This window comes from Podarcis muralis, chromosome 4 (genome assembly GCF_964188315.1).
Source record: "Podarcis muralis chromosome 4, rPodMur119.hap1.1, whole genome shotgun sequence".
Lineage (NCBI taxonomy): Eukaryota > Metazoa > Chordata > Lepidosauria > Squamata > Lacertidae > Podarcis > Podarcis muralis.
In genome coordinates this window covers 95,727,305-95,746,507 of record NC_135658.1, presented here as the reverse complement: position 1 = coordinate 95,746,507, position 19,203 = coordinate 95,727,305, and positions in this window count along the sequence as shown.

Sequence of the window (19,203 nt, the reverse complement as noted above, 5' to 3'; positions counted from 1 at the left end):
CCCGGGGTCACAATTTCAGCAAAAATCTGACTTTCGGCAATTTGCTCAAAAATGGTGCCAAACGGTTGCAAATGCTCCCCTGGGAGGTTTGGCGGTCGAAACAGAAGGCTTTTTATCACAGCACAAGAAATCAGCCCTCAACAACGTCACCGGCAGAAAAAGATTTTTTTGAAAAAATCCCTATGCCCCGGTGTCACAATTTCAGCAAAAATCTGACTTTCGGCAATTTACTCAAAAATGGTGCCAAACGGTTGCAAACGCTCCCCTGAGAGGTTTGGCGGTCGAAACAGAAGTCTTTTTATCACAGGACAAGAAATCAGCCCTCAACAACGTCACCGGCAGAAAAAGATTTTTTTGAAAAAATCCCTAAGCCCCGGGGTCACAATGTCAGCAAAAATCTGACTTTCGGCCATTCACTCAAAAATGTTGCCAAACGGTTGCAAATGCTCTCCTGAGAGGTTTGGCAGTCGAAACAGAAGGCTTTTTATCAAAGGACAAGAAATCAGCCCTCAAAAACGTCACCGGCAGAAAAAGATTTTTTTGAAAAAATCCCTAAGCCCCGGGGTCACAATTTCATCAAAATTTTGACTTTCGGCCATTCACTCAAAAATGTTGCCAAACGGTTGCAAATGCTCCCCTGAGAGGTTTGGCGGTCGAAACAGAAGGCTTTTTACCACAGGACAAGAAATCAGCCCTCAACAACGTCACCGGCAGAAAAAGATTTTTTTGAAAAAATCCCTAAGCCCCGGGGTCACAATTTCATCAAAATTTTGCCTTTCGGCCATTCACTCAAAAATGTTGCCAAACGGTTGCAAATGCTTCCCTGAGAGGTTTGGCGGTCGAAACAGAAGGCTTTTTACCACAGGACAAGCAATCAGCCCTAAACAACGTCACTGGCAGAAAAAGATTTTTTTGAAAAAATCCCTAAGCCCCGGGGTCACAATTTCAGCAAAAATCTGACTTTCGGCAATTTACTCAAAAATGGTGCCAAACGGTTGCAAATGTTCCCCTAATAGGTTTGGCGGTCGAAACCGAAGGCTTTTTATCACAGGACAAGAAATCAGCCCTCAACAACGTCACCGGAAGAAAAAGATTTTTTTGAAAAAATCCCTAAGCCCTGGGGTCACAATTTCATCAAAATTTTGACTTTCGGCCATTCACTCAAAAATGTTGCCAAACGGTTGCAAATGCTCCCCTGAGAGGTTTGGCGGTCGAAACAGAAGGCTTTTTACCACAGGACAAGAAATCAGCCCTCAACAACGTCACCGGCAGAAAAAGATTTTTTTGAAAAAATCCCTAAGCCCCGGGGTCACAATTTCATCAAAATTTTGACTTTCTGCCACTCACTCAAAAATGTTGCCAAATGGTTGCAAATGCTCCCCTGAGAGGTTTGGCGGTCGAAACAGAAGGCTTTTTATCACAGGACAAGAAATCAGCCCTCAACAACGTCACCGGCAGAAAAAGATTTTTTTGAAAAAATCCCTAAGCCCCGGGGTCACAATTTCATCAAAATTTTGACTTTCGGCCATTCACTCAAAAATGTTGCCAAACGGTTGCAAATGCTCCCCTGAGAGGTTTGGCGGTCGAAACAGAAGGCTTTTTACCACAGGACAAGCAATCAGCCCTAAACAACGTCACTGGCAGACAAAGGTTTTTTTAAAAAAATCCCTAAGCCCCGGGGTCACAATTTCAGCAAAAATCTGACTTTCGGCAATTTGCTCAAAAATGGTGCCAAACGGTTGCAAATGTTCCCCTGAGACGTTTGGCGGTCGAAACAGAAGGCTTTTTATCACAGGAGAAGAAATCAGCCCTAAACAACTTCACCGGCAGAAAACGATTTTTTTGAAAAAATCCCTAAGCCCCGGGGTCACAATGTCAGCAAAAATCTGACTTTCGGCCATTCACTCAAAACTGTTGCCAAACGGTTGCAAATGCTCCCCTGAGAGGTTTGGCGGTCGAAACAGAAGGCTTTTTATCACAGGACAAGAAATCAGCCCTAAACAACTTTACCGGCAGAAAAAGATTTTTTTGAAAAAATCCCTAAGGCCCGGGGTCACAATTTCAGCAAAAATCTGACTTTCGGCAATTTGCTCAAAAATGGTGCCAAACGGTTGCAAATGTTCCCCTGAGACGTTTGGCGGTCGAAACAGAAGGCTTTTTATCACAGGAGAAGAAATCAGCCCTAAACAACTTCACCGGCAGAAAACGATTTTTTTGAAAAAATCCCTAAGCCCCGGGGTCACAATTTCAGCAAAAATCTGACTTTCGGCAATTCACTCAAAAATGGTGCCAAACGGTTGCAAATGTTCCCGTGAGAGGTTTGGCGGTCGAAACAGAAGGCTTTTTATCACAGGACAAGAAATCAGCCCTCAACAACGTCACCGGCAGAAAAAGATTTTTTTGAAAAAATCCCTAAGCCCCGGGGTCACAATTTCATCAAAATTTTGACTTTCGGCAATTCACTCAAAAATGTTGCCAAACGGATGCAAATGCTCCCCTAAGAGGTTTGGCGGTCGAAACAGAAGGCTTTTTACCAAAGGAAAAGAAATCAGCCCTAAACAACGTCACCGGCAGAAAAAGATTTTTTTGAAAAAATCCCTAAGGCCCGGGGTCACAATTTCAGCAAAAATCTGACTTTCGGCAATTCACTCAAAAATGGTGCCTAACGGTTGCAAATGTTCCCGTGAGAGGTTTGGCGGTCGAAACAGAAGGCTTTTTATCACAGGACAAGAAATCAGCCCTCAACAACTTCACCGGCAGAAAACGATTTTTTTGAAAAAATCCCTAAGCCCCGGGGTCACAATTTCAGCAAAAATCTGACTTTCGGCAATTTACTCAAAAATGGTGCCAAACGGTTGCAAATGTTCCCCTGAGACGTTTGGCGGTCGAAACAGAAGGCTTTTTATCACAGGACAAGAAATCAGCCCTCAACAACGTCACCGGCAGAAAAAGATTTTTTTGAAAAAATCCCTAAGCCCCGGGGTCACAATTTCAGCAAGATTTTGACTTTCGGCAATTTGCTCAAAAATGCTGCCAAACGGTTGCAAATGTTCCCCTGAGACGTTTGGCGGTCGAAACAGAAGGCTTTTTATCACAGGAGAAGAAATCAGCCCTAAACAACTTCACCGGCAGAAAACGATTTTTTTGAAAAAACCCCTAAGCCCCGGGGTCACAATTTCAGCAAAAATCTGACTTTCGGCAATTCACTCAAAAATGGTGCCAAACGGTTGCAAATGTTCCCGTGAGAGGTTTGGCGGTCGAAACAGAAGGCTTTTTACCACAGGACAAGAAATCAGCCCTCAACAACGTCACCGGCAGAAAAAGATTTTTTTGAAAAAATCCCTAAGCCCCGGGGTCACAATTTCATCAAAATTTTGACTTTCGGCAATTCACTCAAAAATGTTGCCAAACGGATGCAAATGCTCCCCTAAGAGGTTTGGCGGTCGAAACAGAAGGCTTTTTACCACAGGACAAGAAATCAGCCCTAAACAACGTCACCGGCAGAAAAAGATTTTTTTGAAAAAATCCCTAAGCCCCGGGGTCACAATTTCAGCAAAAATCTGACTTTCGGCAATTTGCTCAAAAATGGTGCCAAACGGTTCCAAATGTTCCCCTGAGACGTTTGGCGGTCGAAACAGAAGGCTTTTTATCACAGGAGAAGAAATCAGCCCTAAACAACTTCACCGGCAGAAAACGATTTTTTTGAAAAAATCCCTAAGCCCCGGGGTCACAATTTCAGCAAAAATCTGACTTTCGGCAATTCACTCAAAAATGGTGCCAAACGGTTGCAAATGTTCCCGTGAGAGGTTTGGCGGTCGAAACAGAAGGCTTTTTACCACAGGACAAGAAATCAGCCCTAAACAACGTCACCGGCAGAAAACGATTTTTTTGAAAAAATCCCTAAGCCCCGGGGTCACAATTTCAGCAAAAATCTGACTTTCGGCAATTCACTCAAAAATGGTGCCAAACGGTTGCAAATGTTCCCGTGAGAGGTTTGGCGGTCGAAACATAAGGCTTTTTATCACAGGACAAGAAATCAGCCCTCAACAACGTCACCGGCAGAAAAAGATTTTTTTGAAAAAATCCCTAAGCCCCGAGGTCACAATTTCAGCAAAATTTTGACTTTCGGCCATTCACTCAAAAATGTTGCCAAACGGATGCAAATGCTCCCCTAAGAGGTTTGGCGGTCGAAACAGAAGGCTTTTTACCACAGGACAAGAAATCAGCCCTAAACAACGTCACCGGCAGAAAAAGATTTTTTTGAAAAAATCCCTAAGCCCCGGGGTCACAATTTCAGCAAAAATCTGACTTTCGGCAATTTACTCAAAAATGGTGCCAAACGGTTGCAAATGTTCCCCTGAGACGTTTGGCGGTCGAAACAGAAGGCTTTTTATCACAGGACAAGAAATCAGCCCTCAACAACGTCACCGGCAGAAAAAGATTTTTTTGAAAAAATCCCTAAGCCCCGGGGTCACAATTTCATCAAAATTTTGACTTTCGGCAATTGACTCAAAAATGTTGCCAAACGGATGCAAATGCTCCCCTAAGAGGTTTGGCGGTCGAAACAGAAGGCTTTTTACCACAGGACAAGAAATCAGCCCTAAACAACGTCACCGGCAGAAAAAGATTTTTTTGAAAAAATCCCTAAGGCCCGGGGTCACAATTTCAGCAAAAATCTGACTTTCGACAATTTGCTCAAAAATGGTGCCAAACGGTTGCAAATGTTCCCCTGAGACGTTTGGCGGTCGAAACAGAAGGCTTTTTATCACAGGAGAAGAAATCAGCCCTAAACAACTTCACCGGCAGAAAACGATTTTTTTGAAAAAATCCCTAAGCCCCGGGGTCACAATTTCAGCAAAAATCTGACTTTCGGCAATTCACTCAAAAATGGTGCCAAACGGTTGCAAATGTTCCCGTGAGAGGTTTGGCGGTCGAAACAGAAGGCTTTTTATCACAGGACAAGAAATCAGCCCTCAACAACGTCACCGGCAGAAAAAGATTTTTTTGAAAAAATCCCTAAGCCCCGGGGTCACAATTTCAGCAAAATTTTGACTTTCGGCCATTCACTCAAAAATGTTGCCAAACGGATGCAAATGCTCCCCTAAGAGGTTTGGCGGTCGAAACAGAAGGCTTTTTACCACAGGACAAGAAATCAGCCCTAAACAACGTCACCGGCAGAAAAAGATTTTTTTGAAAAAATCCCTAAGCCCCGGGGTCACAATTTCAGCAAAAATCTGACTTTCGGCAATTTACTCAAAAATGGTGCCAAACGGTTGCAAATGTTCCCCTGAGACGTTTGGCGGTCGAAACAGAAGGCTTTTTATCACAGGACAAGAAATCAGCCCTCAACAACGTCACCGGCAGAAAAAGATTTTTTTGAAAAAATCCCTAAGCCCCGGGGTCACAATTTCAGCAAGATTTTGACTTTCGGCAATTTGCTCAAAAATGGTGCCAAACGGTTGCAAATGTTCCCCTGAGACGTTTGGCGGTCGAAACAGAAGGCTTTTTATCACAGGAGAAGAAATCAGCCCTAAACAACTTCACCGGCAGAAAACGATTTTTTTGAAAAAATCCCTAAGCCCTGGGGTCACAATTTCAGCAAAAATCTGACTTTCGGCAATTCACTCAAAAATGGTGCCAAACGGTTGCAAATGTTCCCGTGAGAGGTTTGGCGGTCGAAACAGAAGGCTTTTTATCACAGGACAAGAAATCAGCCCTCAACAACGTCACCGGCAGAAAAAGATTTTTTTGAAAAAATCCCTAAGCCCCGGGGTCACAATTTCATCAAAATTTTGACTTTCGGCCATTCACTCAAAAATGTTGCCAAACGGATGCAAATGCTCCCCTAAGAGGTTTGGCGGTCGAAACAGAAGGCTTTTTACCACAGGACAAGAAATCAGCCCTAAACAACGTCACCGGCAGAAAAAGATTTTTTTGAAAAAATCCCTAAGCCCCGGGGTCACAATTTCAGCAAAAATCTGACTTTCGGCAATTTGCTCAAAAATGGTGCCAAACGGTTCCAAATGTTCCCCTGAGACGTTTGGCGGTCGAAACAGAAGGCTTTTTATCACAGGAGAAGAAATCAGCCCTAAACAACTTCACCGGCAGAAAACGATTTTTTTGAAAAAATCCCTAAGCCCCGGGGTCACAATTTCAGCAAAAATCTGACTTTCGGCAATTCACTCAAAAATGGTGCCAAATGGTTGCAAATGTTCCCGTGAGAGGTTTGGCGGTCGAAACAGAAGGCTTTTTACCACAGGACAAGAAATCAGCCCTAAACAACGTCACCGGCAGAAAAAGATTTTTTTGAAAAAATCCCTAAGCCCCGGGGTCACAATTTCAGCAAAAATCTGACTTTCGGCAATTTACTCAAAAATGGTGCCAAACGGTTGCAAATGTTCCCCTGAGACGTTTGGCGGTCGAAACAGAAGGCTTTTTATCACAGGACAAGAAATCAGCCCTCAACAACGTCACCGGCAGAAAAAGATTTTTTTGAAAAAATCCCTAAGCCCCGGGGTCACAATTTCATCAAAATTTTGACTTTCGGCAATTCACTCAAAAATGTTGCCAAACGGATGCAAATGCTCCCCTAAGAGGTTTGGCGGTCGAAACAGAAGGCTTTTTACCACAGGACAAGAAATCAGCCCTAAACAACGTCACCGGCAGAAAAAGATTTTTTTGAAAAAATCCCTAAGGCCCGGGGTCACAATTTCAGCAAAAATCTGACTTTCGGCAATTTGCTCAAAAATGGTGCCAAACGGTTGCAAATGTTCCCCTGAGACGTTTGGCGGTCGAAACAGAAGGCTTTTTATCACAGGAGAAGAAATCAGCCCTAAACAACTTCACCGGCAGAAAACGATTTTTTTGAAAAAATCCCTAAGCCCCGGGGTCACAATTTCAGCAAAAATCTGACTTTCGGCAATTCACTCAAAAATGGTGCCAAACGGTTGCAAATGTTCCCGTGAGAGGTTTGGCGGTCGAAACAGAAGGCTTTTTATCACAGGACAAGAAATCAGCCCTCAACAACGTCACCGGCAGAAAAAGATTTTTTTGAAAAAATCCCTAAGCCCCGGGGTCACAATTTCAGCAAAATTTTGACTTTCGGCCATTCACTCAAAAATGTTGCCAAACGGATGCAAATGCTCCCCTAAGAGGTTTGGCGGTCGAAACAGAAGGCTTTTTACCACAGGACAAGAAATCAGCCCTAAACAACGTCACCGGCAGAAAAAGATTTTTTTGAAAAAATCCCTAAGCCCTGGGGTCACAATTTCAGCAAAAATCTGACTTTCGGCAATTCACTCAAAAATGGTGCCAAACGGTTGCAAATGTTCCCGTGAGAGGTTTGGCGGTCGAAACAGAAGGCTTTTTATCACAGGACAAGAAATCAGCCCTCAACAACGTCACCGGCAGAAAAAGATTTTTTTGAAAAAATCCCTAAGCCCCGGGGTCACAATTTCATCAAGATTTTGACTTTCGGCAATTTGCTCAAAAATGGTGCCAAACGGTTGCAAATGTTCCCCTGAGACGTTTGGCGGTCGAAACAGAAGGCTTTTTATCACAGGAGAAGAAATCAGCCCTAAACAACTTCACCGGCAGAAAACGATTTTTTTGAAAAAATCCCTAAGCCCCGGGGTCACAATTTCAGCAAAAATCTGACTTTCGGCAATTTGCTCAAAAATGGCGCCAAACGGTTGCAAATGTTCCCCTGAGAGGTTTGGCGGTCGAAACAGAAGGCTTTTTACCACAGGACAAGAAATCAGCCCTAAACAACGTCACCGGCAGAAAAAGATTTTTTTGAAAAAATCCCTAAGCCCCGGGGTCACAATTTCAGCAAAAATCTGACTTTCGGCAATTTGCTCAAAAATGGTGCCAAACGGTTGCAAATGTTCCCCTGAGACGTTTGGCGGTCGAAACAGAAGGCTTTTTATCACAGGAGAAGAAATCAGCCCTAAACAACTTCACCGGCAGAAAACGATTTTTTTGAAAAAATCCCTAAGCCCCGGGGTCACAATTTCAGCAAAAATCTGACTTTCGGCAATTCACTCAAAAATGGTGCCAAACGGTTGCAAATGTTCCCCTGAGACGTTTGGCGGTCGAAACAGAAGGCTTTTTATCACAGGACAAGAAATCAGCCCTCAACAACGTCACCGGCAGAACAAGATTTTTTTGAAAAAATCCCTAAGCCCCGGGGTCACAATTTCATCAAAATTTTGACTTTCGGCCATTCACTCAAAAATGTTGCCAAACGGATGCAAATGCACCCCTAAGAGGTTTGGCGGTCGAAACAGAAGGCTTTTTACCACAGGACAAGAAATCAGCCCTAAACAACGTCACCGGCAGAAAAAGATTTTTTTGAAAAAATCCCTAAGCCCCGGGGTCACAATTTCAGCAAAAATCTGACTTTCGGCAATTCACTCAAAAATGGTGCCAAACGGTTGCAAATGTTCCCGTGAGAGGTTTGGCGGTCGAAACAGAAGGCTTTTTATCACAGGACAAGAAATCAGTCCTCAACAACGTCACCGGCAGAAAAAGATTTTTTTGAAAAAATCCCTAAGCCTCGGGGTCACAATTTCATCAAGATTTTGACTTTCGGCAATTTGCTCAAAAATGGTGCCAAACGGTTGCAAATGTTCTCCTGAGACGTTTGGCGGTCGAAACAGAAGGCTTTTTATCACAGGAGAAGAAATCAGCCCTAAACAACTTCACCGGCAGAAAACGATTTTTTTGAAAAAATCCCTAAGCCCCGGGGTCACAATTTCAGCAAAAATCTGACTTTCGGCAATTTGCTCAAAAATGGCGCCAAACGGTTGCAAATGTTCCCCTGAGAGGTTTGGCGGTCGAAACAGAAGTCTTTTTACCACAGGACAAGAAATCAGCCCTAAACAACGTCACCGGCAGAAAAAGATTTTTTTGAAAAAATCCCTAAGCCCCGGGGTCACAATTTCAGCAAAAATCTGACTTTCGGCAATTTGCTCAAAAATGGTGCCAAACGGTTGCAAATGTTCCCCTGAGACGTTTGGCGGTCGAAACAGAAGGCTTTTTATCACAGGAGAAGAAATCAGCCCTAAACAACTTCACCGGCAGAAAACGATTTTTTTGAAAAAATCCCTAAGCCCCGGGGTCACAATTTCAGCAAAAATCTGACTTTCGGCAATTCACTCAAAAATGGTGCCAAACGGTTGCAAATGTTCCCCTGAGACGTTTGGCGGTCGAAACAGAAGGCTTTTTATCACAGGACAAGAAATCAGCCCTCAACAACGTCACCGGCAGAACAAGATTTTTTTGAAAAAATCCCTAAGCCCCGGGGTCACAATTTCATCAAAATTTTGACTTTCGGCCATTCACTCAAAAATGTTGCCAAACGGATGCAAATGCACCCCTAAGAGGTTTGGCGGTCGAAACAGAAGGCTTTTTACCACAGGACAAGAAATCAGCCCTAAACAACGTCACCGGCAGAAAAAGATTTTTTTAAAAAAATCCCTAAGCCCCGGGGTCACAATTTCAGCAAAAATCTGACTTTCGGCAATTTACTCAAAAATGGTGCCAAACGGTTGCAAATGTTCCCCTGAGAGGTTTGGCGGTCGAAACAGAAGGCTTTTTATCACAGGACAAGAAATCAGCCCTCAACAACGTCACCGGCAGAAAAAGATTTTTTTGAAAAAATCCCTAAGCCCCGGGGTCACAATTTCATCAAGATTTTGACTTTCGGCCATTCACTCAAAAATGTTGCCAAATGGTTGCAAATGCTCCCCTGAGAGGTTTGGCGGTCGAAACAGAAGGCTTTTTACCACAGGACAAGAAATCAGCCCTAAACAACGTCACTGGCAGACAAAGGTTTTTTTGAAAAAATCCCCAAGCCCCGGGGTCACAATTTCAGCAAAAATCTGACTTTCGGCAATTCACTCAAAAATGGTGCCAAACGGTTGCAAATGTTCCCGTGAGAGGTTTGGCGGTCGAAACAGAAGGCTTTTTACCACAGGACAAGAAATCAGCCCTAAACAACGTCACCGGCAGAAAAAGATTTTTTTGAAAAAATCCCTAAGCCCCGGGGTCACAATTTCAGCAAAAATCTGACTTTCGGCAATTTACTCAAAAATGGTGCCAAACGGTTGCAAATGTTCCCCTGAGACGTTTGGCGGTCGAAACAGAAGGCTTTTTATCACAGGACAAGAAATCAGCCCTCAACAACGTCACCGGCAGAAAAAGATTTTTTTGAAAAAATCCCTAAGCCCCGGGGTCACAATTTCATCAAAATTTTGACTTTCGGCAATTCACTCAAAAATGTTGCCAAACGGATGCAAATGCTCCCCTAAGAGGTTTGGCGGTCGAAACAGAAGGCTTTTTACCACAGGACAAGAAATCAGCCCTAAACAACGTCACCGGCAGAAAAAGATTTTTTTGAAAAAATCCCTAAGGCCCGGGGTCACAATTTCAGCAAAAATCTGACTTTCGGCAATTTGCTCAAAAATGGTGCCAAACGGTTGCAAATGTTCCCCTGAGACGTTTGGCGGTCGAAACAGAAGGCTTTTTATCACAGGAGAAGAAATCAGCCCTAAACAACTTCACCGGCAGAAAACGATTTTTTTGAAAAAATCCCTAAGCCCCGGGGTCACAATTTCAGCAAAAATCTCACTTTCGGCAATTCACTCAAAAATGGTGCCAAACGGTTGCAAATGTTCCCCTGAGACGTTTGGCGGTCGAAACAGAAGGCTTTTTATCACAGGACAAGAAATCAGCCCTCAACAACGTCACCGGCAGAAAAAGATTTTTTTGAAAAAATCCCTAAGCCCCGGGGTCACAATTTCAGCAAAATTTTGACTTTCGGCCATTCACTCAAAAATGTTGCCAAACGGATGCAAATGCTCCCCTAAGAGGTTTGGCGGTCGAAACAGAAGGCTTTTTACCACAGGACAAGAAATCAGCCCTAAACAACGTCACCGGCAGAAAAAGATTTTTTTGAAAAAATCCCTAAGCCCCGGGGTCACAATTTCAGCAAAAATCTGACTTTCGGCAATTTGCTCAAAAATGGTGCCAAACGGTTGCAAATGTTCCCCTGAGACGTTTGGCGGTCGAAACAGAAGGCTTTTTATCACAGGAGAAGAAATCAGCCCTAAACAACTTCACCGGCAGAAAACGATTTTTTTGAAAAAATCCCTAAGCCCCGGGGTCACAATTTCAGCAAAAATCTGACTTTCGGCAATTTGCTCAAAAATGGCGCCAAACGGTTGCAAATGTTCCCCTGAGAGGTTTGGCGGTCGAAACAGAAGGCTTTTTACCACAGGACAAGAAATCAGCCCTAAACAACGTCACCGGCAGAAAAAGATTTTTTTGAAAAAATCCCTAAGCCCCGGGGTCACAATTTCAGCAAAAATCTGACTTTCGGCAATTTGCTCAAAAATGGTGCCAAACGGTTGCAAATGTTCCCCTGAGACGTTTGGCGGTCGAAACAGAAGGCTTTTTATCACAGGAGAAGAAATCAGCCCTAAACAACTTCACCGGCAGAAAACGATTTTTTTGAAAAAATCCCTAAGCCCCGGGGTCACAATTTCAGCAAAAATCTGACTTTCGGCAATTCACTCAAAAATGGTGCCAAACGGTTGCAAATGTTCCCCTGAGACGTTTCGCGGTCGAAACAGAAGGCTTTTTATCACAGGACAAGAAATCAGCCCTCAACAACGTCACCGGCAGAACAAGATTTTTTTGAAAAAATCCCTAAGCCCCGGGGTCACAATTTCATCAAAATTTTGACTTTCGGCCATTCACTCAAAAATGTTGCCAAACGGATGCAAATGCACCCCTAAGAGGTTTGGCGGTCGAAACAGAAGGCTTTTTACCACAGGACAAGAAATCAGCCCTAAACAACGTCACCGGCAGAAAAAGATTTTTTTGAAAAAATCCCTAAGCCCCGGGGTCACAATTTCAGCAAAAATCTGACTTTCGGCAATTCACTCAAAAATGGTGCCAAACGGTTGCAAATGTTCCCGTGAGAGGTTTGGCGGTCGAAACAGAAGGCTTTTTATCACAGGACAAGAAATCAGTCCTCAACAACGTCACCGGCAGAAAAAGATTTTTTTGAAAAAATCCCTAAGCCCCAGGTCACAATTTCATCAAGATTTTGACTTTCGGCAATTTGCTCAAAAATGGTGCCAAACGGTTGCAAATGTTCCCCTGAGACGTTTGGCGGTCGAAACAGAAGGCTTTTTATCACAGGAGAAGAAATCAGCCCTAAACAACTTCACCGGCAGAAAACGATTTTTTTGAAAAAATCCCTAAGCCCCGGGGTCACAATTTCAGCAAAAATCTGACTTTCGGCAATTTGCTCAAAAATGGCGCCAAACGGTTGCAAATGTTCCCCTGAGAGGTTTGGCGGTCGAAACAGAAGGCTTTTTACCACAGGACAAGAAATCAGCCCTAAACAACGTCACCGGCAGAAAAAGATTTTTTTGAAAAAATCCCTAAGCCCCGGGGTCACAATTTCAGCAAAAATCTGACTTTCGGCAATTTGCTCAAAAATGGTGCCAAACGGTTGCAAATGTTCCCCTGAGACGTTTGGCGGTCGAAACAGAAGGCTTTTTATCACAGGAGAAGAAATCAGCCCTAAACAACTTCACCGGCAGAAAACGATTTTTTTGAAAAAATCCCTAAGCCCCGGGGTCACAATTTCAGCAAAAATCTGACTTTCGGCAATTCACTCAAAAATGGTGCCAAACGGTTGCAAATGTTCCCCTGAGACGTTTGGCGGTCGAAACAGAAGGCTTTTTATCACAGGACAAGAAATCAGCCCTCAACAACGTCACCGGCAGAACAAGATTTTTTTGAAAAAATCCCTAAGCCCCGGGGTCACAATTTCATCAAAATTTTGACTTTCGGCCATTCACTCAAAAATGTTGCCAAACGGATGCAAATGCACCCCTAAGAGGTTTGGCGGTCGAAACAGAAGGCTTTTTACCACAGGACAAGAAATCAGCCCTAAACAACGTCACCGGCAGAAAAAGATTTTTTTGAAAAAATCCCTAAGCCCCGGGGTCACAATTTCAGCAAAAATCTGACTTTCGGCAATTTACTCAAAAATGGTGCCAAACGGTTGCAAATGTTCCCCTGAGAGGTTTGGCGGTCGAAACAGAAGGCTTTTTATCACAGGACAAGAAATCAGCCCTCAACAACGTCACCGGCAGAAAAAGATTTTTTTGAAAAAATCCCTAAGCCCCGGGGTCACAATTTCATCAAGATTTTGACTTTCGGCCATTCACTCAAAAATGTTGCCAAATGGTTGCAAATGCTCCCCTGAGAGGTTTGGCGGTCGAAACAGAAGGCTTTTTACCACAGGACAAGAAATCAGCCCTAAACAACGTCACTGGCAGACAAAGGTTTTTTTGAAAAAATCCCCAAGCCCCGGGGTCACAATGTCAGCAAAAATCTGACTTTCGGCCATTCACTCAAAAATGTTGCCAAACGGTTGCAAATGCTCCCCTGAGAGGTTTGGCGGTCGAAACAGAAGGCTTTTTATCACAGGACAAGAAATCAGCCCTAAACAACTTCACCGGCAGAAAAAGATTTTTTTGAAAAAATCCCTAAGGCCCGGGGTCACAATTTCAGCAAAAATCTGACTTTCGGCAATTTGCTCAAAAATGGTGCCAAACGGTTGCAAATGTTCCCCTGAGACGTTTGGCGGTCGAAACAGAAGGCTTTTTATCACAGGAGAAGAAATCAGCCCTAAACAACTTCACCGGCAGAAAACGATTTTCTGAAAAAATCCCTAAGCCCCGGGGTCACAATTTCAGCAAAAATCTGACTTTCGGTAATTCACTCAAAAATGGTGCCAAACGGTTGCAAATGTTCCCGTGAGAGGTTTGGCGGTCGAAACAGAAGGCTTTTTATCACAGGACAAGAAATCAGCCCTCAACAACGTCACCGGCAGAAAAAGATTTTTTTGAAAAAATCCCTAAGCCCCGGGGTCACAATTTCAGCAAAAATCTGACTTTCGGCAATTCACTCAAAAATGGTGCCAAACGGTTGCAAATGTTCCCGTGAGAGGTTTGGCGGTCGAAACAGAAGGCTTTTTATCACAGGACAAGAAATCAGCCCTCAACAACGTCACCGGCAGAAAAAGATTTTTTTGAAAAAATCCCTAAGCCCCGGGGTCACAATTTCATCAAAATTTTGACTTTCGGCAATTCACTCAAAAATGTTGCCAAACGGATGCAAATGCTCCCCTAAGAGGTTTGGCGGTCGAAACAGAAGGCTTTTTACCACAGGACAAGAAATCAGCCCTAAACAAATTCACCGGCAGAAAAAGATTTTTTTGAAAAAATCCCTAAGCCCCGGGGTCACAATTTCAGCAAAAATCTGACTTTCGGCAATTTGCTCAAAAATGGTGCCAAACGGTTGCAAATGCTCCCCTGGGAGGTTTGGCGGTCGAAACAGAAGGCTTTTTATCACAGCACAAGAAATCAGCCCTCAACAACGTCACCGGCAGAAAAAGATTTTTTTGAAAAAATCCCTATGCCCCGGTGTCACAATTTCAGCAAAAATCTGACTTTCGGCAATTTACTCAAAAATGGTGCCAAACGGTTGCAAACGCTCCCCTGAGAGGTTTGGCGGTCGAAACAGAAGTCTTTTTATCACAGGACAAGAAATCAGCCCTCAACAACGTCACCGGCAGAAAAAGATTTTTTTGAAAAAATCCCTAAGCCCCGGGGTCACAATGTCAGCAAAAATCTGACTTTCGGCCATTCACTCAAAAATGTTGCCAAACGGTTGCAAATGCTCTCCTGAGAGGTTTGGCAGTCGAAACAGAAGGCTTTTTATCAAAGGACAAGAAATCAGCCCTCAAAAACGTCACCGGCAGAAAAAGATTTTTTTGAAAAAATCCCTAAGCCCCGGGGTCACAATTTCATCAAAATTTTGACTTTCGGCCATTCACTCAAAAATGTTGCCAAACGGTTGCAAATGCTCCCCTGAGAGGTTTGGCGGTCGAAACAGAAGGCTTTTTACCACAGGACAAGCAATCAGCCCTAAACAACGTCACTGGCAGACAAAGGTTTTTTTGAAAAAATCCCTAAGCCCCGGGGTCACAATTTCATCAAAAATCTGACTTTCGGCAATTCACTCAAAAATGGTGCGAAACGGTTGCAAATGTTCCCGTGAGAGGTTTGGCGGTCGAAACAGAAGGCTTTTTACCACAGGACAAGAAATCAGCCCTAAACAAATTCACCGGCAGAAAAAGATTTTTTTGAAAAAATCCCTAAGCCCCGGGGTCACAATTTCAGCAAAAATCTGACTTTCGGCAATTTGCTCAAAAATAGTGCCAAACGGTTGCAAATGCTCCCCTGGGAGGTTTGGCGGTCGAAACAGAAGGATTTTTATCACAGCACAAGAAATCAGCCCTCAACAACGTCACCGGCAGAAAAAGATTTTTTTGAAAAAATCCCTATGCCCCGGTGTCACAATTTCAGCAAAAATCTGACTTTCGGCAATTTACTCAAAAATGGTGCCAAACGGTTGCAAACGCTCCCCTGAGAGGTTTGGCGGTCGAAACAGAAGTCTTTTTATCACAGGACAAGAAATCAGCCCTCAACAACGTCACCGGCAGAAAAAGATTTTTTTGAAAAAATCCCTAAGCCCCGGGGTCACAATGTCAGCAAAAATCTGACTTTCGGCCATTCACTCAAAAATGTTGCCAAACGGTTGCAAATGCTCTCCTGAGAGGTTTGGCAGTCGAAACAGAAGGCTTTTTATCACAGGACAAGAAATCAGCCCTAAACAACTTCACCGGCAGAAAAAGATTTTTTTGAAAAAATCCCTAAGCCCCGGGGTCACAATTTCATCAAGATTTTGACTTTCGGCCATTCACTCAAAAATGTTGCCAAATGGTTGCAAATGCTCCCCTGAGAGGTTTGGCGGTCGAAACAGAAGGCTTTTTACCACAGGACAAGAAATCAGCCCTAAACAACGTCACTGGCAGACAAAGGTTTTTTTGAAAAAATCCCCAAGCCCCGGGGTCACAATGTCAGCAAAAATCTGACTTTCGGCCATTCACTCAAAAATGTTGCCAAACGGTTGCAAATGCTCCCCTGAGAGGTTTGGCGGTCGAAACAGAAGGCTTTTTATCACAGGACAAGAAATCAGCCCTAAACAACTTCACCGGCAGAAAAAGATTTTTTTGAAAAAATCCCTAAGGCCCGGGGTCACAATTTCAGCAAAAATCTGACTTTCGGCAATTTGCTCAAAAATGGTGCCAAACGGTTGCAAATGTTCCCCTGAGACGTTTGGCGGTCGAAACAGAAGGCTTTTTATCACAGGAGAAGAAATCAGCCCTAAACAACTTCACCGGCAGAAAACGATTTTCTGAAAAAATCCCTAAGCCCCGGGGTCACAATTTCAGCAAAAATCTGACTTTCGGTAATTCACTCAAAAATGGTGCCAAACGGTTGCAAATGTTCCCGTGAGAGGTTTGGCGGTCGAAACAGAAGGCTTTTTATCACAGGACAAGAAATCAGCCCTCAACAACGTCACCGGCAGAAAAAGATTTTTTTGAAAAAATCCCTAAGCCCCGGGGTCACAATTTCATCAAAATTTTGACTTTCGGCAATTCACTCAAAAATGTTGCCAAACGGATGCAAATGCTCCCCTAAGAGGTTTGGCGGTCGAAACAGAAGGCTTTTTACCACAGGACAAGAAATCAGCCCTAAACAAATTCACCGGCAGAAAAAGATTTTTTTGAAAAAATCCCTAAGCCCCGGGGTCACAATTTCAGCAAAAATCTGACTTTCGGCAATTTGCTCAAAAATGGTGCCAAACGGTTGCAAATGCTCCCCTGGGAGGTTTGGCGGTCGAAACAGAAGGCTTTTTATCACAGCACAAGAAATCAGCCCTCAACAACGTCACCGGCAGAAAAAGATTTTTTTGAAAAAATCCCTATGCCCCGGTGTCACAATTTCAGCAAAAATCTGACTTTCGGCAATTTACTCAAAAATGGTGCCAAACGGTTGCAAACGCTCCCCTGAGAGGTTTGGCGGTCGAAACAGAAGTCTTTTTATCACAGGACAAGAAATCAGCCCTCAACAACGTCACCGGCAGAAAAAGATTTTTTTGAAAAAATCCCTAAGCCCCGGGGTCACAATGTCAGCAAAAATCTGACTTTCGGCAATTTACTCAAAAATGGTGCCAAACGGTTGCAAATGCTCTCCTGAGAGGTTTGGCGGTCGAAACAGAAGGCTTTTTATCAAAGGACAAGAAATCAGCCCTCAACAACGTCACCGGCAGAAAAAGATTTTTTTGAAAAAATCCCTAAGCCCCGGGGTCACAATGTCAGCAAAAATCTGACTTTCGGCCATTCACTCAAAAATGTTGCCAAACGGTTGCAAATGCTCTCCTGAGAGGTTTGGCAGTCGAAACAGAAGGCTTTTTATCACAGGACAAGAAATCAGCCCTAAACAACTTCACCGGCAGAAAAAGATTTTTTTGAAAAAATCCCTAAGCCCCGGGGTCACAATTTCAGCAAAAATCTGACTTTCGGCAATTTACTCAAAAATGGGGCCAAACGGTTGCAAATGCTCCCCTGAGAGGTTTGGCGGTCGAAACAGAAGGCTTTTTATCAAAGGACAAGAAATCAGCCCTCAACAACGTCACCGGCAGAAAAAGATTTTTTTGAAAAAATCCCTAAGCCCCGGGGTCACAATTTCATCAAAATTTTGCCTTTCGGCCATTCACTCAAAAATGTTGCCAAACGGTTGCAAATGCTTCCCTGAGAGGTTTGGCGGTCGAAACAGAAGGCTTTTTACCACAGGACAAGCAATCAGCCCTAAACAACGTCACTGGCAGAAAAAGATTTTTTTGAAAAAATCCCTAAGCCCCGGGGTCACAATTTCAGCAAAAATCTGACTTTCGGCAATTTACTCAAAAATGGTGCCAAACGGTTGCAAATGTTCCCCTAATAGGTTTGGCGGTCGAAACCGAAGGCTTTTTATCACAGGACAAGAAATCAGCCCTCAACAACGTCACCGGCAGAAAAAGATTTTTTTGAAAAAATCCCTAAGCCCTGGGGTCACAATTTCATCAAAATTTTGACTTTCGGCAATTCACTCAAAAATGTTGCCAAACGGATGCAAATGCTACCCTGAGAGGTTTGGCGGTCGAAACAGAAGGCTTTTTACCACAGGACAAGAAATCAGCCCTAAACAACGTCACTGGCAGAAAAAGATTTTTTTGAAAAAATCCCTAAGCCCCGGGGTCACAATTTCATCAAAATTTTGACTTTCTGCCACTCACTCAAAAATGTTGCCAAATGGTTGGAAATGCTCCCCTGAGAGGTTTGGCGGTCGAAACAGAAGGCTTTTTATCACAGGACAAGAAATCAGCCCTCAACAACGTCACCGGCAGAAAAAGATTTTTTTGAAAAAATCCCTAAGCCCCGGGGTCACAATTTCATCAAAATTTTGACTTTCGGCCATTCACTCAAAAATGTTGCCAAACGGTTGCAAATGCTCCCCTGAGAGGTTTGGCGGTCGAAACAGAAGGCTTTTTACCACAGGACAAGCAATCAGCCCTAAACAACGTCACTGGCAGACAAAGGTTTTTTTAAAAAAATCCCTAAGCCCCGGGGTCACAATTTCAGCAAAAATCTGACTTTCGGCAATTTGCTCAAAAATGGTGCCAAACGGTTGCAAATGTTCCCCTGAGACGTTTGGCGGTCGAAACAGAAGGCTTTTTATCACAGGAGAAGAAATCAGCCCTAAACAACTTCACCGGCAGAAAACGATTTTTTTGAAAAAATCCCTAAGCCCCGGGGTCACAATGTCAGCAAAAATCTGACTTTCGGCCATTCACTCAAAACTGTTGCCAAACGGTTGCAAATGCTCCCCTGAGAGGTTTGGCGGTCGAAACAGAAGGCTTTTTATCACAGGACAAGAAATCAGCCCTAAACAACTTTACCGGCAGAAAAAGATTTTTTTGAAAAAATCCCTAAGGCCCGGGGTCACAATTTCAGCAAAAATCTGACTTTCGGCAATTTGCTCAAAAATGGTGCCAAACGGTTGCAAATGTTCCCCTGAGACGTTTGGCGGTCGAAACAGAAGGCTTTTTATCACAGGAGAAGAAATCAGCCCTAAACAACTTCACCGGCAGAAAACGATTTTTTTGAAAAAATCCCTAAGCCCCGGGGTCACAATTTCAGCAAAAATCTGACTTTCGGCAATTCACTCA